Genomic DNA, 19930 nt, shown 5'->3' on the forward strand with positions numbered 1-19930 from the left:
TTCATCTTATCTTTATTTCTTCATCTCCTTCATTCTACTTTGCTGGATAACTTTTTTTTATCTTTTTGATTTCTTTTAACTTTTTATATAGACATTTAGTGTATTGATTTTGAAACATTTTTAAAGTTAATAAATACGTGTAATCAACACTTTTTCTTCTAAGTACTGATATTTAACTGAATCACCACAAGTTTGATATGTAATATATCATTCAATTTAAAATACTTCCTAAATTCTGTCATGATTTCTTCTTTGGCTTATGAGATAGTTAAAAGTTTATTTATTTCAATATATTTTCACATACATAGGTCTTTGTCTTTGATTCTGGAGTAATTCCATTTTGACTGGACAACATACTATGTATTATTATAATCCTTTAAAAGCTGTTGGGACTTAAACGTATGGCCCAGTTTATGCTCAAGTTTTATAAATGTTCCATGTATGCTTAATAGGTGTACATAATGCAGTGCTTAGGTGCAATGTTCTAAATATACCCATTAGATTAAGTAAGGTTTTTTGTTTTGTTTTGTTTTGTTTGTTTTTTTCCCTTATCTTACCAGTTATTGAGAAGAATGTTAGAATCTGTCATCATGACTGTGGATTTGTCTATTTTTCACTGAAATTCTTTATTTTACTTTATATATTTTGGTAAATGTGTTATTAGGTGCACACAAAGTAGAATTGTTATATATTCAAGATAAATTTTTTTTATCAGTATATATTGGGCCTTTCTATCTCTAATGAAGTCTTTTACCTTGATGTCTATTGTAAAATATTTATATAGCTATACAAGTTATCTTTTTGCAAGGTGCTGATGATGTATAATTTTTCCATCTTTTTATTTTCAACTTTTCTGGATTTTATGTCTCAGATTTGTCTATTATAAAGAGCATATAGTTGGATTGCAATTTTTTCACTCAGCCAGAAAAGCAGTCTTTTAATTAGAACAATGAATGCTTTTGTATTTCATATAAATTGCTTATATATAGGGTTTAAATCCAACATTTTATTTTGTGCTCTCCATTTATTATACTTATTGAATGTTTTGTCTGCTTTCTTGCCTTCTTTATATTTCTGTTTCTACTCATAATATTTCAGAATTTATGCCATGTTTCTTTTTTTAGTGATTACACCAGAAATTATTATATCCCTTCCTAACTAACTTCCCAATGTCCAAATTCAATTATGAATAAAATAAAGCAACTTAGACTAATTTCATTACTCCCTCCCAACTTGTATACAGCTGCTGTGTGTTTAATTCTCTTTTATCCATAGAAGACATTTATTTATAGTTATTTTTTAAAACTTTCCTAAATGTTGCAACTTGTTTTTTCCTTTTCATTCCTTCTCGCTTCTCAGAACCTACATCTAAGCTCAATTTCTTTGTACCTGAAGTATACCCACTGGAATTTCCTTTAGTTTAAATGTGCGGTAGTTTGCTCTCTCAATATTTTGCTTGTCTGAAAATGTCTTTATTTTGCTTGGCTTCTTGAAAGATATTTTCAATTGATGTAGAATTCTGGGTGGACAGAAGACAAATATCAATCTATTCTCTTATAGTTTCTGTTGTTGCTTCAGAACAAGTCAGCAGTTAAATAATCACATCTTAGAAGATTTTTTTATTCTCTGGATGCTTTTGAGACTTTCTATTTGGCTTCAGCCTCTGTAGTCTTGCTGTGATATATATAGTTCTAAATACCACTTTTACTTAGCCTGCTTGGAATTTCTTGGGCTTCTTGAATCTCTTTTGTTAGTTTGGAATATTCTGAGTCATTACCTTTTAAAATATTTCTTCTGATATGCTCTATCTTTGCTTTCAGGGACTTCTGAGATGATATGTTGGGGTAGTGGGGAGGGCACAGGGGAAAAACATTCTGATTAGGAGGTAAGTAGCACAGTCTTATTGTCTCCTAGAAAGCTAACATTTATTGAGGTCTGACTATGTTGCATACTCCACAAAAATATTTTATATGTGTATACTAGTTATCTAGACTGCAAAACTGGATATTACACCTAAACTTAGCAGTTAAAAACAGTAAGTATGCATTACTTCACACAAGATGGTTAGGAGTCCTAGAATGGCTTAGCTGGGTAGTTCTGGCTTAGGATCTTTCATAAGATTACAGTTAACCTGTTGAATGGGGGAGCAGTCATGTGATGGCTTGGCCGGGTCCGAAGGATCTGCTTATAAGTCCATGCAGTAGTTGCTGGCAGGATGCTTTAGTTCCTTGCTGGCTGTTGCGATATGAGATTCAGTTCACATCCGGTCATACTTGTCTCCTATTCAGGACCCTTCAGACAAAAATAGGCCAAAATTAGAAGGCTTTTAAGTAATTAAGATTTATAAAACTGGCAAAGGTCACTTATCACTTTCTTTAGTTGTTTGGTTTTTAACTATTCTTCTTTATTAATTTTATCCTGAATGTGCATATGAAATTCTAGAAATCAGAAACAGATTTCTTGTAAATTACTTCACAGTAGATAATAAGTGCACCAGTCTCTCTTGAATCAGGCCTTAGCCCTAGTGCATAATGATGAAAACTAGGTCAAATGTCCTGGGTGAGTAACCACACCCTTCATAAGTGGGGATTGAAGTTTAACGAGGCAGCTGTCCCCTTTCCTCCTAGGAGGATGTCCTTGGATACGTAATTGGCCTGAGTCCTAACTCCAACATTTTGGTATGCTAATGAAGTCTCTCCAGGAGTCAGATAGCCCCACATATCTACAACCTAAAGTTGTTAAGTTCTGGCCTTCTTCCCTTTTGAAACATAAATACCTAAGAAGTATAATGTTCCAGTCCACCTGTCATCTTTTGCTGTAACTTAGAGTTTATTCTGGGATGTAACCATTTGGCTTTGGGGGAGACAAAAGAAGTTTTATTATTTTTTGAATCAGTCAAATTAGGTAAACTCATGGCTACAGATCTAATATTTATGTATGTGAAAATATTTCTATGAGAAGTGAAAACACAAATTCTATATTGTTATAGCTTATGTATACATGGCTCTCCCCTCATAACAAAGATAATAAAATATTTTTCTGGAACTCTTAAAAAGAATGAAAGGCTCCTAGGCACATCAGTTGAAAATACTTTTCTTAGTTAAATTTTTGGTTTCCTTATAATCGGAGCTGGTCACTTTGCCAACAGAGTCCTTTGTAGAACACTGAGGGTTAATTGCTTATACTCATAGAATGATCAAATCTCATTGTATTAGTCAACACTTGCTGGGATAATACTGAGTAACAAACAAAGCTTCTAACCTTCATGGCTTACAAAACAAGCACTCATTTTTTTTCTCCAGATTTTGTAGGGTTTGGCTGAAACTAGCTGGGCCTGGTTTTAAATTGTGGGCTGGATTTAAACTGCTCCTCATAACTCTGTGCTCTGGAAGAGTGATAATTTGTGCTATGTACTCACATGGGATGGCAGAGAAAGAAGAAGATGAAAAGGTAATAAATTTTCTTAAGGCCTTACTATAGAACTGGCACCTATTATTTCACCTATCATTTCAAAGCAAATCATCTCATCATGCCCAACATCAATGGGTGGGGATGTATTCTTTGCCCATAATGTGAAACAATTCATATAGACTCCTGACAAAGGGCATGGGTGTATGATTCCTTAAAGTTAGGGAACAAAGCATTGGGAAAAATTATATAATCTGTGATATTCAGGTTTTGAAGTTTAGGGACAGTCCTCTAATTTCAACTCACCAGTGGCTGTTTGAAACTGGAGTCTTATTTAGGAAGCATGTGACAGAGATGCTGAACTGTCCACCAAAAATGTATGATCTCCCTTTCAGGGAGTGGTGTTTTTGCCTGGAAACAGATACCCAACAGGGAATATATTGCCCAGAAACTTTTGCATCCAGGTGTAGACATATTTCTAGTTTTCAGCAGTGGAATGTGAGTGAAAATAGATGTCATTTCTACTGGGATGTGCTAGAATGTTTTGTTCATCTCATTTCCTCTTCCACTGGCTAGAAGCAGAGAACACTGAGATCTCAGAGGAAGGCGAAATTATGAGATCCAAAGGCTCCTCAGTCATCCTATAGAGAAAAGACACTTGCTATTCAGAAATGCCCACATAGGATTGACATGAATGATGGATATGTTGAATCTATGCAATTTTGGAATTTATTTGTTACAACATCTTTGTAATATCTTTACTATGCTGAGTAATTTAGGAAGAAAATTGTTTAAAGTTACATGACATGTGAGGGTAACAGGAAAAGAATAACCACCTAGATTTGAAATTAGGTTATAGCTTCTAATTCTGCTCTGCTGGTAAGAAACTGCTTGATGCTAAGGACATTTTTTAAAAACTATGAATTTTGGACTAGTTAATCTTTAAGGTATCTTTCAGCTTTGGCATTTTATGATTTTGAAGGAAGCCTTTTCATAGTCTTCAAAGCATATGGAGCAGAAGCAACATTCTCCCTAAAATTGTCTTATGGAACTCTCTGACAGACAGAAAATGGGCAGGCACTCTTCTGTGACAGATAGAACAAGAGAGACTTGGTTTCCATTCTCAAATTATGTAAAAAAGTGATGTCAGCCCCAGCACCAGAAATGAATTAGAAATATCTGGTGCAGCTACCTTACTTAAGTGGCCTTGGGTAAGTCATTTCAACTCTATGAGCCTTTGTTCTCATACATAAAATAGAGGTAGAAGAGTGAGTTTGCAGCATGATTTTGAGGATTAAATAAGCTATTACATATAAATTTTATGGTGCAGTGATTAGCACATAATAACTATGCAATAAATGTTCAATTATTATTGCTGTTATTCTTGTCTAGATTAGGTTAGAGATACAGGGTCCCTCTGGGTATGAGCTACACATGGGACCAGAGAATCAAATGATTAAGTTCTGGTAAAGAACTTGAAGAGTTGTCTTTGTGGAGACCTAGATTCATCATAATGAAACCCGAATAATATAGACCTACTGTGACAAATCCACTGGTCTTGGTAGTGAAAGGAAAGGGTACTTACACGGTTAACATCTTAATATGTCATAGAACTTCAATTTTCTGGCCTATCCTGTCCAAGCATAAAGGTAATGCTGAGATACTGCATAGAGATGCCAGATATTTGAGCAATCACCAAGACTCGTCTGTTATTTTGCTTTTGATTTTGCCATCAGAAAAAGCAAAGAAGCCAATGGGACTTTATAATTAAAAAAAATTAATGGGATATATATTAGAAAAAGTTTGAGAGTAGTAATTCTGATTCACTGTTTTTAATGACCATTGGATTCTGGCTGGCAGAAAGCATCCTCTGTCTGCTTCCTCAGGAAAGCCTCATCCTGTGAAGACTCTGGGCCATGTAGTGTGAGTTGCTTATTGAGGGCAGATGGGAGCCACAGGCCCCTTTGTGCCAGGGAGACTCTTAAACATGAGAAGTACTGAGTTTTGCTTGGAGATCAATTAGGCAATGTTAAAAATTCTCTTGAGAGAACATATGGGATCCCTGAACCATATCCAAATAGCCAAATCCTTCCCTGCATTTCCCAAATTAAGGATACTCAGGGCCATTTTCCTCATCTTCTTTTGTCTCAGTTTAATACTTTCTTCCCTAGTAGTGTCAGTTCTCACCTTAGATTATAATTTCCGATATAATTTTTTAAATTTGTTTTGTGTCCATAAATTGCTTCCCTATATAGACTGCAAAGTCTTTGAGAAAAGGTCTATTTCACGTAATTCTAAGGATTTCCAAATGTGACTAGCAAAGAGCTAAATATCAGGAGTTCATTAATAAAGACAAATTTGAAATGAGTTTCCAACCACCTGTGTAGAGGACATACTGTATTTTTCATTTGGTAAAATTGGGTCATTTTTGAGCTTTTAAGGCAAAATTGAAGGTCTCTTAAGGACGCAAATTCTGAATTAGCATTTCTATTTTGTTCTAACTCAGCTGCACAAGATTCCCTGAGTTGCCCACCAGGAATAAAGAGAACTTTTGTGGAATTGTGAGAGTTGAGAAAAAGAAAAGTTAACTTGGAAAGTTCTTGACTCTCTGAGTTCAACTTTGAATGACAAAAATTGGAGTCAATATTTTCCAAACTGCCAGTAACAAGCATTTTCAAAAGCCTAATTTTTAAAAAAAATCTGTGCCAGCTTAAAAGATGTAATTTGAACATAAGGCACATACGTTAGTGAAGTCTGGTAGCTAATGTTTTGTGTGTGAAATATTTTTGTAAAAGCAGGAGAAATGGTAGGAAGAGGAAAGTGAGCTTTCCAATCAGGCGTGTTCAAAAGACTCTAATTCTACTGTCTTGGTGATTTATTTTCTCTAATGTACACATCCTTTGAAAAGGATTCTTGGTTTAAAAGGAGAAGGAAAATTCATTCTTAGAATGTGAGAGTTTTCTGAAAACTTCTTTTCCTATCGACCCAGAATGCTTATTTCACGTCTCCTTTCAGTTCTAAATTAACTTTAACTATTATGACATTAAAAAAGACATACTATTTGAAGAGCCACTTTAATTAAAGAGGAATGATTGGGTCAAACTTTGCCTCTAGGTTCCTGGGCATGTTTTGAGAAACCAATTTGCTACCAGATTTGTATCTTCTGTTGACTCCTTGGTGATACAATTTATTATGCCCATAAATAGAAGAATGGGGGTACTTCCAACTAGTTAACCAGTCCACATTTTGTTGCATAACAGTCCTTGATTGAACAATGAGGAAAGTAATTATGATCTACAAAGAAGACATACTGATGAGTAACAAGACACAGTCTCCTTATAGGGTCATGGAGTACACAGATGGCATGCTGAGAGTGTCTTTAGGATTTGCCTCCTCACGTCAAAATGCACCGTTGGTTAGGTAAAACATCTATCAACTCTGTGTGTCTTATGATTTTGTCTGAAGTTTGAAGAAAGAGATACTAATGATGGGTAGGAAATTGGATTTGATATTGAAAAGAGTCATTTGAAGGAAATATTAGGGACACTAAGAAACAATTCTTATTGGTAAAATGAACACGTGGATAGAAAGGTAACTTTGTGCTTCCAGAAATCTCTAGCTATTGATCAGTGCAATAGCTGCAAATTTCTTGGCAATCAACAAGGTTTTTCCCAAAGGACAATAATGGTTTCAATTGAAAAGTCTATAAGCAAGTTGGACATTTAAACATGGCTCTTAGCTATGCAAATAATGAATTTAAGTCTTGCGAAAAGCAAACTGAGTCTTTTCTTTTAATAATTCTCCCCCCTCTCTGAAGCCTAACCCCTACCACAGACATTCAGCTTGAAGTTTGATTATCTAATTCTTTTTGCTATCCATTTTACAAAACAAATTAATTTTATAGTTTCTTTCATTGCACTTCAGTCAAGCTTGTCTTAAAGTAAGGACAGTGTTATTTAAGATTTCCTTCTGTCATGTGCGACTAATTGGTCTAATTCATTATGTAAAAAACTATATGGGCTATGAGACAAATGAGGTAATGTATTTTGAACACTAGTGTAATTGCTAATGAGATCTAATGTGAGTAAACTGCCTGTAACTTAAGTGTTTCAGCATGATGGATATGTTACACTTTACTAAGGAAAGAGCTGAAATAAGTTATAGCATCAGTTAGCAATGCAGTTATAGGTGAAAACACAGAGCAAGGGATAATATATTTTAAATTAAAATATTTTGCTTTAAGGTTAATTTTTTTGATATGTGGTGTTTTTAAAAAATGTTGGATTTGAATAAAATGCTAGCTCATGACCAAATACTGCTTTTAATGGCCTTTAGACCAATGTAGCAGCACATTCAGAGTATGGTATTTCCAGAATGATTGCCATTACAACAGAACTAAGGTCCAGAAAAACTTATGGCATTTAAATCACTCACAATTGAGAAGATTTACATTGTGTGGTGACAAACCTAGGATGACAATTTATAAATAATGTGTAGTCTATGTCCTTGAAGGGATTGGGAGACAGGTGCAGAGTTTTCTGTGGATATAGTTTTGTCCACAACTTTCTTTTTGATAACACAGATATGTATGAATTAACAACAGACACTAGGGTGAGGACAGAGATATTTGCCCCAATGTGGAAAATGACGGAGGATGTTCACCAAATAGGCAAGTTACAGAGTCCATGAGATTGACAATCTCTAGGGATGGTCAGGAAAATAATCAGCATTCACAACTCCCATATAAAGTATCAGTGGGTCCTTACTTTTATACTTAAAAATATACTTTATACTTTTTTACTTAATACTTTACTTTATACTTTACTATACTTTACTTAATACTATACTTTATACTTAAAAAAGTAGGGACCCACTGATACTACTGATACTTTTTTTAAGTATAAAAGTAGGGAACCAATAATGTGATATATAAAGACTAGATCGGCCAAATATTAGTGGATACAAGTCTCAACTTTGGACTGTTTGGAGTTAATAAAATGTTTCTGGGTTTTAACTCAGGAAACTGGCAAGAGTTAGGTGGAATTCAAGCTGTAGGAAAGAAGGGGAAAATAGATTTATTAGAGTACAACCTTAGAGTGGAGATGAAAGCTAGGGGATTATCCTATGAAGTATGGGACTTGGCTTGGGAACTCAAACATATAGGTCCTGTTATCAAAATGAGTTCCTGTGCTGGAGTGGAAAAATATCAACTGACATTTGGGAATCAATGTGGGAAGCCAAGGGTTAGCACTTCAGGTTAAGGCTATAATAAATATAATTCAGAAAAAGAAACCACTAAAATGGAAATTCTTTTAGAGAAGACACCTTCCCTGCCTTTTCATTGCTGCATCTACCAGTGCCTAGAGAAGAGCTTGGTGGATAGTGAGTGCTCACTGTATATATATATTTTTTCTAATTTTTTATTAAAGGAATAAATATGGAGTACAGAGTTTTAAATGCATATAAAATAGTTTAGATGGTAACTTAGGTATAGCTTACCTTAGACAAGACTGAATCAGGGTATGAGAAAGTCCTACTTTATCTGATAGGGGAACCAATGGGAACAACGTGAAGTTGGAGAAGGAAGGTACAGGATAGGAAAAAGAGAGACTGGCTGGTCCAGCCAGTGATAGATCTTCCTTCTGCATCTCCTTATCTCAATCATTAGGGTCATGGTTATACCTTGATAGCTAAGATAGAGAGCAATTTCAATTTTTTAGTATTTTAATATTAAATTAGATTCAATTCCCACCTAAGCCCTATATAAGACCACTCTTAGATGCCAGGAATAATTATGTATAACTTGAACAAAATTGGTTATAAACTGGTCCTTATTCACCTACCTCACCTGCATTGCTTCTTCCTGGGACCAGTCCTTAGGGTGCTGAGGTAGGAAGGACAACATTTGACTATATGTCATTTTGAATCTCATCTACTAATCAAATGAATGACTTAGGGGAAGATACATTTTCAAGAATATGCCACAGGTTCACAGAAATGTATATATATATATGTATATATGTATATACATATATACATACAATTTATATAGATACATATATATAAATTGGTTGCTTTATATCTATATTTATATATATATACATATGCATATATATATATATAAATTGGTTGCTTTATAAATGCTTCGTAACAATTATAAAGAGAAACCATGTTGTATCGATCATCCTTAGGAAATTTGTAAGTCATGTGTCTAAACACAAGAATTTTCAGAGAAATAAATACTTTCTTGATGGTTTAGAGTAATGGATTAATGGGAACTAGGTAATTTTACTTGGAGTAATGGGAACTAACTAAAGAAAGTTACTAGAAATACTAAAAGGGAAAAGAAAATAAAAAATTATGCCAGTAGACAAACTTACGTGGTAAAAAACTATAAAATATGAAAGCTGAACTTGTAATATGATATCTATTAATACAGTTATTGATATCGCTTGTTATCTGATATCTCCTTAAGTAAAACTTCGTAACAAATAGATTTGGCTTATTTTACATCCTTTTCTATCTGAAACAAATACCCAAGAACTAGTAATCTATACTCAGGAACTGACTATATTCACATAAAGAGGGGTATTGGTATACACGTACAGTTATGACAATTTAAACTGATATCAGTGATATTCCCCAGAACATACTCCTCAGTCTGGAGGGCAGAGCAACTAACAAAAATAATAACCAGAGTTAGTCTCTGTGGTTATTAATCACATGGTTATTAACCATGTATTGGGTACTTAAAAACACAGCTCTGCTGAGTTATACTCTTGGGCTGGGGGATTCCTTCCAATATAGGAATAGGACTTTACTCCCACTTCACTAAGGGTAACCAGCCATTCTAGCAATGTCTCATTGATCCACATTAGCTACATTTGGTGGTCATTACTTACTGGTGTATTCATTCTCATCATTGCTATCTCTTGCTTGGGTGGACAAGCCATTGGTTAGGAGCTGGGATACTGGTTTAGGGATGGCCCACCTGTATCTCTACCTCTAGTCTTGGCTATAACCTCTTTTACAAATTTTCTTTTCCTAATTTGTGTCAGAAACTGCGAATTCCCTCCAATATCCATCTGATCCTGGCAGAAATCCATCTTGCAAGAAATCACATTTCCCAGCCTCTTTCACCTTGATATTGATCATATGACTACTTTTTGGATAGGATGGGATTGAAAGACATTTGTTCTATTTCTGTGTTATTCTGGTTGCTTTCTATTCCCCCTCCCATTTCTTTCTTTTTCAAGTCTTTTTGCCCAAGAAGTAGTGATAACCAGAACTGTCCCCTCACACCAAAAGTTGAAAGGCATGTGTTGAAGATGGTAGAATTCTCCCATCTATTCTGAAATGTTCACCACTGAGTTGTTACTGAGAAATAGTCTGATTTAGTCCATCATATTTGGGGATTCTTTGTTATAGAAGCGTGACCTGAATCACAGAAGCATCTCCTGTGTCTTTTTACCAAGTGCCATATCACAACAATTCTTGCTAACTTGAAGTTTTGAGTCATATTAATGTTCTTAGTGGTTTTGATTTCTTTTATCTTGAGTGAGCCTGTGGACCAGGGTATCTCTTTTGTTCTCTTGGTAGTTCATGATGCCAACCCTGCTCTTCTATGAAACCAGTTTTATTTTCACTTCTGAATAGATTGATGTCTCTGAACTTGATGATAGACTTGCCTGCATGCCTTTAGTGTTCTCTGTGGGGGATTTACTATGCAGAGCTCATCAGCTGTCTCCCCCGTTAAGACCCTGCACTTGTGTTCTGTGTCTGTAATGCTTTTTCTCCAGATCTTTGCACACCACATTTTTTCTTCCGTTACCCTGTTGTATTTCCTCAGAGCATTTTCCATTATCTGGATGACTTATGTATTTGTTTACATGTTTATTCTATTTTGATTGTAAACACTTTGAGCACAGAGGATTCAGTTATCTTGGCCACTGGTATACATACCTACTTCCTGAATTGTGTCTCATAGAAAGTAATTGTTCAACAAATAATAGTTGAATGACTGCGTCTTTTAAAGGATGTAAAGGTTATAAATTATAGTATCCTCAAGTACGTAGAAGTCTCAAGCCAAGCACACAAAATAATAGTCTAGAATAATTATAGTTTTAGTAAAATCCCATTTGGATCCGGGAAGTTTCCTTTCTGAGGTTTTCCTTTATGGATAACAGCTTATACCTATTAATTTGTAGAACTTGAAGATACCACACAGAGTGATTTAGGTAATTTTAGAAATGAAAAAAACTGATAATACCTGGAAAAACCATGTGTATGTTTATCTATCAACAAAACACTATAATTTCAATATCAATTAATTTATTTGCAAAAAAAAAAATAGACCAAAGCACAGAAGAGAAATTTGAAAAAAAAATCCTCTTTTTCCTAATATGTGCATTTGAACTGGTTCTGATATCTGGATTTGAACTGGTTCTGATATCTTTCCCTTCAAACGTTTGTCTCTGCATCATTTCATCAGGATTTAAGTTATCTAAGTTCAGTGTTCTATTTAATGTATGCTTTTCTTATTTCTATTATTCCTATCTCTACCTCTGCTTTGCCTCTGCCTCTACCTCTACTTCTACTTCTACTTCTACTCCTACTTCTACTTGTAGAAGGGGTTAGATGTGGAAGTCCTGGTGTTTACATATTTTGGTGATGATAATTTGCTAACTCTAAATTGTTCATAGTGTCTTTATTAGACCTTTAAGTTTCTTCTCTTGGTTTTGTCTTTTCTTTCTGGTAAGCATCAGTTGCAGATTAAATAGTGTCAACCTAAAATGTGCATTCACCCAGAAGCTCAGAAATAGTATCTTTGCATATATAATTAAGAGAAGGATTGAGAAGTGATCATACTGCCTTAGAGTGGACCCTAAATTCAATGAGAGTGTTCTTGTAAGAGACCGAAAAGGAATACAGAGAAGATGATGTGAAAAGGGAGCAGAGATTGGAGTGATATATTTACAAGACAAAGAACAACAGCGATTGCTGAAATCCACCAGAAGCTAGAGGTGAGGCATGGAAGGGATACTCCCTTAGAGCCTTCAAAGGGAAGCAACCCTCCTGACATCTTGTTTTCAGCCTTCTTGCCTCCAGAGCTGAAAGGGAATACATTTTTTATTGTTTTAAGCCACCCTATTTGTGGTAATTTGTTATGCCAGCTTTAGGAAACTACTACAGTGTTTGCTTGCTCGCCAGGCAATAACCTGAGTAGCTCCTCTGAGCTCTGCCTTCAGGAGAGCAGTCCAGGGTTGTTACTCGGCCTCCCTGGATTCTAATTTCCCTCTCCTAAGGTTGTCCTCCACACAAACTATAAAATAGTTACCTTTGAAAAGAGCCATATTCTTTTAAGGTGTGATAGAATTAATTATACTCCAAATTCAGACTTCTCCTATCTAATTTCTTCATTCATAATTTTGTGAAACTATATCAGACATACTTAACCCTTCCTTATTTCTGGTAAGAGTAGAGAATAAAAGAATTAAAACATGACTTCAAAACTTGATTTTAACCTATGACTTTCTTAAAGTATTTTCTAAAATTACAAGGCCAACTGCATCCAATGTAGGTCCAGAAACCTTAACGTACTACTTAAAAGAATGTGGGCTCCATAACTTGTCATTTTCTCTATTTAATTTCTGCTGAAGAATTTCACTGTATCCTTTGGGTATCTCCATTTCATTCATTAATGAGTCCTGGGGATATGAAATGAATGATGGGACTAAACTGTGGGGCAGGAGAGAAATACTGTGGATTTTTTTTCCCTGTGTGATATTGCTGTTTTCATCTTAACTCTCTTGCTTCAGGTCCCTGTCATAATAGCCCTATATTTGCAAAAAAAAAAAAAAAAAAAAAAAAAAAAGAAAGAAAAAGGGCTAAATAGAAGCTTATTGTTAATTTATTTTGGTTTCCTACTTAGTGTTAACTCATTCCCACTTTCATTGTTAGGTTTGAGGCTCTTTCTAAGTTTGTTGGCAGGTTATAATGAAATGCTTTAAATTATAATGATTTGGGTTTTTAGCCCTTTTGGGTGAATTATTAATATGAATGACAGAGGAAAAGAAAGCCCATTATTTAGTTTTATTTTTGATAACTCTCTATGAAGCATTTCTTAAGTAAATTTTAGGATGCAATAGAAAAGCAATTTGCATTTAATAGTCCATGTTCTAGCTTTTGGAAATATCTGCATAAAAAAATTTTTTTGTTGCTTTTTTTGTTGACATAGATTGCTGTTTCACTTTAAAGTAGCCCCATAATTCAGTTAAATGAAGGGTTTGCGTTCTGTTTTACTTGGAAAGGAGAGAGAGTTGGTACACTGGTATATTGACTGTGTGTTGTGCATCTCTGTGATACACTTGTTCATTCATGCAACATATGTTTGTTGGTCAATTTTAAGTGTCAGAGCTTCTTTTTAAAAAAAGACCTCCAACTATAACCACCCTCAACTATTTTACTTCTTTAACCCCAGTCTATCTATGTCCTTTGTTAACACAGGTGATATTGTTACTCATAAGATTGTTCAAAATAGAAACCTTCAGCTAATTCTCAGTATTTCTTTTGCCCAACATCCCCACATTCCTGCATTCCCATTCTATCTGGCTCGTTACCAGTTCCAGTCAGTTTCTTCAAAGTATCACTCAGATTTTTTCCTTTATCCTCAGCTCTGCTTTGCATGTCTTAATTTGGGCCCATCATCTGAAGCTTTATTAACAACTCACATCTAGTGCTGCTACCACTCCTTTCCTAGCTAACTACTTACTAGTATTTCCTATAATTAGGAAAGTATTTATGAGCTCTTAAATCACTGGACCTTTTCATCTTCAATGAGACTTTTTTTTTTTTTTTTAAAGCTTTGCTTTTTTGAGCGATGAAAGGGTTTTCCAGATTCAGAAATATCTCTATAGATTTGGCCTTTACACACTTTTTGGTCCAGCCAGACCAAATAACATTATAGAATTTTACCACCCCGAAGACATAGATTGTTGTTTTACTGTTAGTCAGATCTCATAATTCACTTAAATGAATGACTATCCATTCTGTTCTACTGAGAAAAAGAAGACAAACTAACTTCTGACACTGGCGTATTGACTCTACATTTCATATCACACTGCTGGGAGAGTCACCTGGAGAAAATAAGAGAGAGGCAGAACTGAGAAGTCACTGTCTAGGTTCCGACTTGATGGTTGCAACCATTGTAATGTGAAAATTCTAGAACAACCCACGTGGATTTTTGAGGAGTCACTGAAAGCTGCAACTAGTGCCCTGCTTTCCTGAGTATGCTTGGAGAGACTGCAAGTCTCTTGAGGAAGATCCATGTCCAACACTGGGCTGCTACCAGCAGAGATGCTGGAGGAAAGTATCTAGACCAAGTACCAGGATCGTCTTCTCAGTTATCCATGGTCAGAATGTGGTTGCAAGAGACCAAGAAGTTCTCTTCTGCTCCAGTGGGAATATGTGAAAGCTTAGAGGGCATATGCAAATTAGGTGCAGTGTGGGTTGGGACAAGATGGTCAGTGGCACAGTACCCCAAAAGACCACCCAAACAGCCATACTTCAATGCACATCAGTACAATCATCTTGATGAAGGTTGGCAAGGTCTCAGAAGAAAGCATGCTCATTGGAGAACTGTCTTCCTATTTCCTTGAAAAGATCCAATTTCCTGCTACCAGAGGCAAATGCAGAACTAAGGAGACAGAGAAGAGACTCAGCTCCAAGAAGAAGAATCAGTTCTAATAGGGAGTTTAAACTTTGAATTGGTTCAAATGTGTGGCATTTTTAAACCAGAAGAAACCAAATTATTCTTAACTGGCACATTTTTATTCTTTTGTCATCAACTAGAATGAAGATTCATAGGAAATGAAAAAGCTGTTTCCTTGCTGTTCCCCCACCATAGATCTGAATGGATCTGAATAAATTTAGACCCAACTACAATTTACTATATGCACACCTCCACAGGGTCCCTCTTAACCTGTAGCATGAAAGTCCTACTCCTTTGTGGGCCATAATCAAGTTCTCTATGTTCTAACACTGCCATTTTTAATCCTTGCATTCCAGGTGCTCTGAAATTCTCCTTAAATTGGAAACCCAAAGTTGTTTCACTCCTTTGTAACTCTGTATATGCTGTTTTTGGACCCGGAGTGCCCTTTTCCTGGACTTCACATGGCAAATGCCAACTTATTTATCGAAATGTAAAGTACACAGCACTATCTTCTCCACACTTCTGTTTCTTCATTTATATTTTCTTGCAGCTCTGTTTGTATATACCTGTCTGCTACTGCATGAGGCCAGCCCAGTTCTGAGTGGTAAGTAGACAGACAAAACACTACCAACAATGTTTGTTGAATGACTTAACTAATGACACTCATAATATTTTGTAACAGAGAAGGAGCAAGATGGCAGAAGAGTGGAAGACCTAAATTTTGTCTGGTCCCAGGAATTCAGGTTGATAATTATCAAAGTATTCTGAACACCTGCAAACTCAACAGGAGATTAAAGAAAAGAATAGCAGCAATTCTATGAACAGAAAAGTGACAACTTTCTGAAAGGATATACAGAGAAGTGAATCTGAAGTGATACTTGGGAAGATAGATCACGGGGGAAGAGACCCTCCATTAGCTGACTACTGGCAAGTGATAGAGTGGTAGAGCAAAAAATCAGAACTTTTAGAAGTCTGCTCCATTGAGGAATGTTGTTCCCGTGGCTAAGTGGTGGGGTGGAATTTTCATTAGGACAGTGCGGTCTCAGGACCCTTGGGTTCACAGAAAGTCTGGGGGTGCCTAAGTGTGGCAGAAATCCCAGGTATCTGAACAGAGAAGCTGGCTGCAACACAGAGTCAAGGACGAGCCCTCAGCTTGGGGTTGCCATAAACCATGATCTGTGGCACAGTTGGGACATTGCTCTTTGAACAGGGACCTGATAAGCAGTAGATTCAGGGAGACTCTCCTTCCTCCCCCAGGAGGAGCAGTACAGGGGTGTACCACAGGAATATGCTGGGTTTGGAAACTCCAAATGGGGCCATTTGCCAGAGGTAAAAACACTCAGTCACAGGCCAGGTGAGCTCAGAGTGTGGCTGGAGACCAGAGAGACAGGAGGGATTGACTGTTTTCTTTTTTTGTTGTTTGTTTGTTTGTTTTGTTTTTTTCTGAGGGCTCACTGAAGAGTAGGGTCCCAAGTTCTTGGCTCTTCTGGGGCCAGAGGTTGGGAGGCTACTATTTTCATTCTCGTCCTCCAAAGTTGTAAGGAAAGCTTTCAGGAAACAAAAGCTCCTGAGAGCAAATCTGAGTGGATTACTTAGCCTGGCCACTGGCAAGGGCAGTGCAGTCCCACCTCAAGAAAAGACATTTGAAAATCACTGTAACAAGCCCCTCCCCCAGAAGATCAACAAGAACATCCAGCCAAGACCAAGTTTACCATCAATGAGAACTGCAAATCTCCATGCTAGGGGAAGACAGCACATAGAATTCATGGATTTTCCCCCCATGATTCTTTAGTCTTTCCAAGTTAATTTTTAAAATTTTCTTTATTTTTTTATTTTTTTGAATTTTTCTTCTTTCTTTTTTAACCAACATCTTATCAATTCCTTTTTTTTTTTTTTTAAGAGATTTTATTTATTTATTTGACAGAGATCACAAGTAGGCAGAAAGACAGGCAGGATGAGAGGAAGGGAAACAGGCTCCTTGCTGAGCAGAGAGCCTGATTCAGGGCTCGATCCCAGGACCCTGGGATCATGACATGAGCCGAAGGCAGAGGCTTTAACCCGCTGAGCCATCCAGGAACCACCTTAACAATTCCTTTTTAAAAAATGTTTTTAAATTTTCATTTTTATAGTCATATTCTATCCCTTCTTTGTTTGTATATATATATATATAGTTTTTTTTCCTTTAAAATTTTGGGATACAGTTTCTTTTAACAGACCAAAATATACCGTAATTCCAGTGTATGGCTTTGTTCTAGTCTCCCACCTGATCATACACTCTTACTTTTTTTTCTTTCTTTCTTTTTTCAACTGACTTTTTATCCTATCAATTTATTTTTTAAAATCTTTTTAAATTTTATCTTTAAAATCATATCCTATACCTTCATTGTATTTACCATTATTATATGTATATAATATATATAATGTATGTATATGTATGTATTATATGTATATATGTAAGTTTTTCTGTCTTTAAAATTTTGGGAGGTGGTTCTTTTAACAGACAAAAATACACCCCAAATCTAGTGTGTGTCTTTGTTTTGTTCACCAACCTCTTCCTATTCTATTTTTTTTTCTTTCCTTCCTGGCCCCCTTTCTTTTCCTCCCAGTTTTGGGTCTCTTCTGATTTATTTAGTGTATATATTTCTGGGGTCATTATTACCCTTTTAGCATTTTGTTCTCTCATTAATCTATTCTTCTCTGGACAAAAAGATGAGACAGAAAAACTCACCTAAAAAAGAAAAAAAAAAAAGAGCAAGAGGCAGTACAGACTGCCAGGAACCTAATGGATACAGACATTATTAAGATGTTGGAACTCAAAATGATGATTCAAAATGATGATTATAAAGATACTAGCTTGGCTTGAAAATGGCATAGATGATACAAGAGAATCCCTTTCTGGAGAAATAAAAGAACTAAAATCTAACCAAGTAGAAGTCAAAAAGGCTGTTGATGATGTGCAATAAACAAAGCAGGCTCTAATGGCTAGGATAAATGATGCAGAAGAGAGAATTAATGATATAGAAGACCAAATGATAGAGAATAAAGAAACTGAGAAAAAGAGAGATTAAAAAAACTACGGATCATGAGAGGAGAATTTGAGAGACAAGTGATACCATAAGACAAAACAATATTAGAATAATTGGGATCCCAGAAGAAAAAGAAAGAAAGAGGAGGGCAGAAGGTGTATTGGAGCAAATTATAGCAAATAATTTCCCTAATTTGGGGAAGGAAACAGGCATCAAAATGCAGGAGGCACAGAGAACCTCACTCAAAATCAGTAAAATAGGTCAACGCCCCATCTTCTAACAGTAAAACTTACAAGTTTCAGAGACATAGGGAAAATCCTGAAAGCAGCTCAGGACAAGAAGTCTATAACCTATAATGGTAGAAATATTACATTGGTAGCAGACTTATCCACAGAGACCTGGTAGGGCAGAAAGGACTGACATGATATAGTCAGAGCACTAAATGAGAAAAATATGCAGCCAAGAATACTATATTCAGCAAGGCTGTCACTGAAAAGAGGAGAGATAGCAAGCTTCCAGGACATACAAAAATTAAAAGAATTTGCAAACACCAAACCAGTTCTACAAGAAATATTGAAAGGCGTCCTCTAGAGCAAAGAGAGAGCCTAAAAGAAACATAGACCAGAAAAGAAGAGACATAACATACAGTAACAGTCACCTTACAGGCAATAGCATGGCACTAAATTCAGATATTTCAATAGTTACCCTGAATATAAATGGGTTAAATGCCCCAATCAAAAGACACAGGGTGTCAGAATGAATGAAAAAACAAGACCCATCGATATGTTGTCTGCAAGAGACTCAGACCCAAAGACACCTCCAGATTTAAAGTGAAGGGGTGGAAAAACATTTACCATGCTAATGGACATCAAAAGAAAGCTGAGTTGTAATCCTTATATCAGACAAATTAGATTTTAAACCAAAGACTATAATAAGAGGTGACAAAGGACACTATATTATACTTAAACTGTCTGTCCCACAAGAAGATCTAACAATTTTAAGTATCTATGCCCCTAATATGGGAGCAGCTAATTATAGAAGCCAATTAATAACAAAATTAAAGAAACACACCAAAAATAATGCAAAAATAGAAAAGGATTTTAACACCTCCCTCACTAAAATGAACAGGTCATCTAAGCAAAAGATCAACAGGGAAATAATGGCTTTAAATGACACACTGGATCAGATGGACATCCAGATATATTCAGAACATTCCATCCTAAAGCAACAGAATACACAAACTTCTCTAGTGCACATGGAACATTCTCCAGAATAGATCACATCCTGGGTCAGAAATTAGGCCTCAACCAGTACCAAAAGATTGGAATCATTCTCTGCACATTTTTGGACCACAATGCTTTGAAACTCAAACTCAATCACAAGAGGAAAGTTGGAAAGAAGTCAAATTCCTGGAGGCTAAAGAGCATCCTCCTAAAGAATGAATGGGTCAACCAGGAAATTAAAGAATTGAAAAAATTCAAGGAAACAAATAAAAATAAAAACACAACTGTTTAAAATCTTTGGGATGCAGCAAAAGTGATCCTAAGAGGAAAGTATATAGCAGTACAAGCCTTTCTCAAGAAAAAGAAAGGTCTTAAATACACAACTTAACCCTACACCTAAGGAGCTAGAGAAAGAACAGCAAAGAAAGCCTAAACCCAGCAGGAAAAGAGAAATAATAAAGATCAGAGCAGAAATCATTGAAATAGAAACCAACCAAACCAAACCAAACCAAACCAAACAAACAAACAAACAAACAAAAAAACAATAGAACACATCAACAAAA

This window comes from Mustela nigripes, chromosome 5, assembly GCF_022355385.1.
Source record: "Mustela nigripes isolate SB6536 chromosome 5, MUSNIG.SB6536, whole genome shotgun sequence".
Classification (NCBI taxonomy): domain Eukaryota; kingdom Metazoa; phylum Chordata; class Mammalia; order Carnivora; family Mustelidae; genus Mustela; species Mustela nigripes.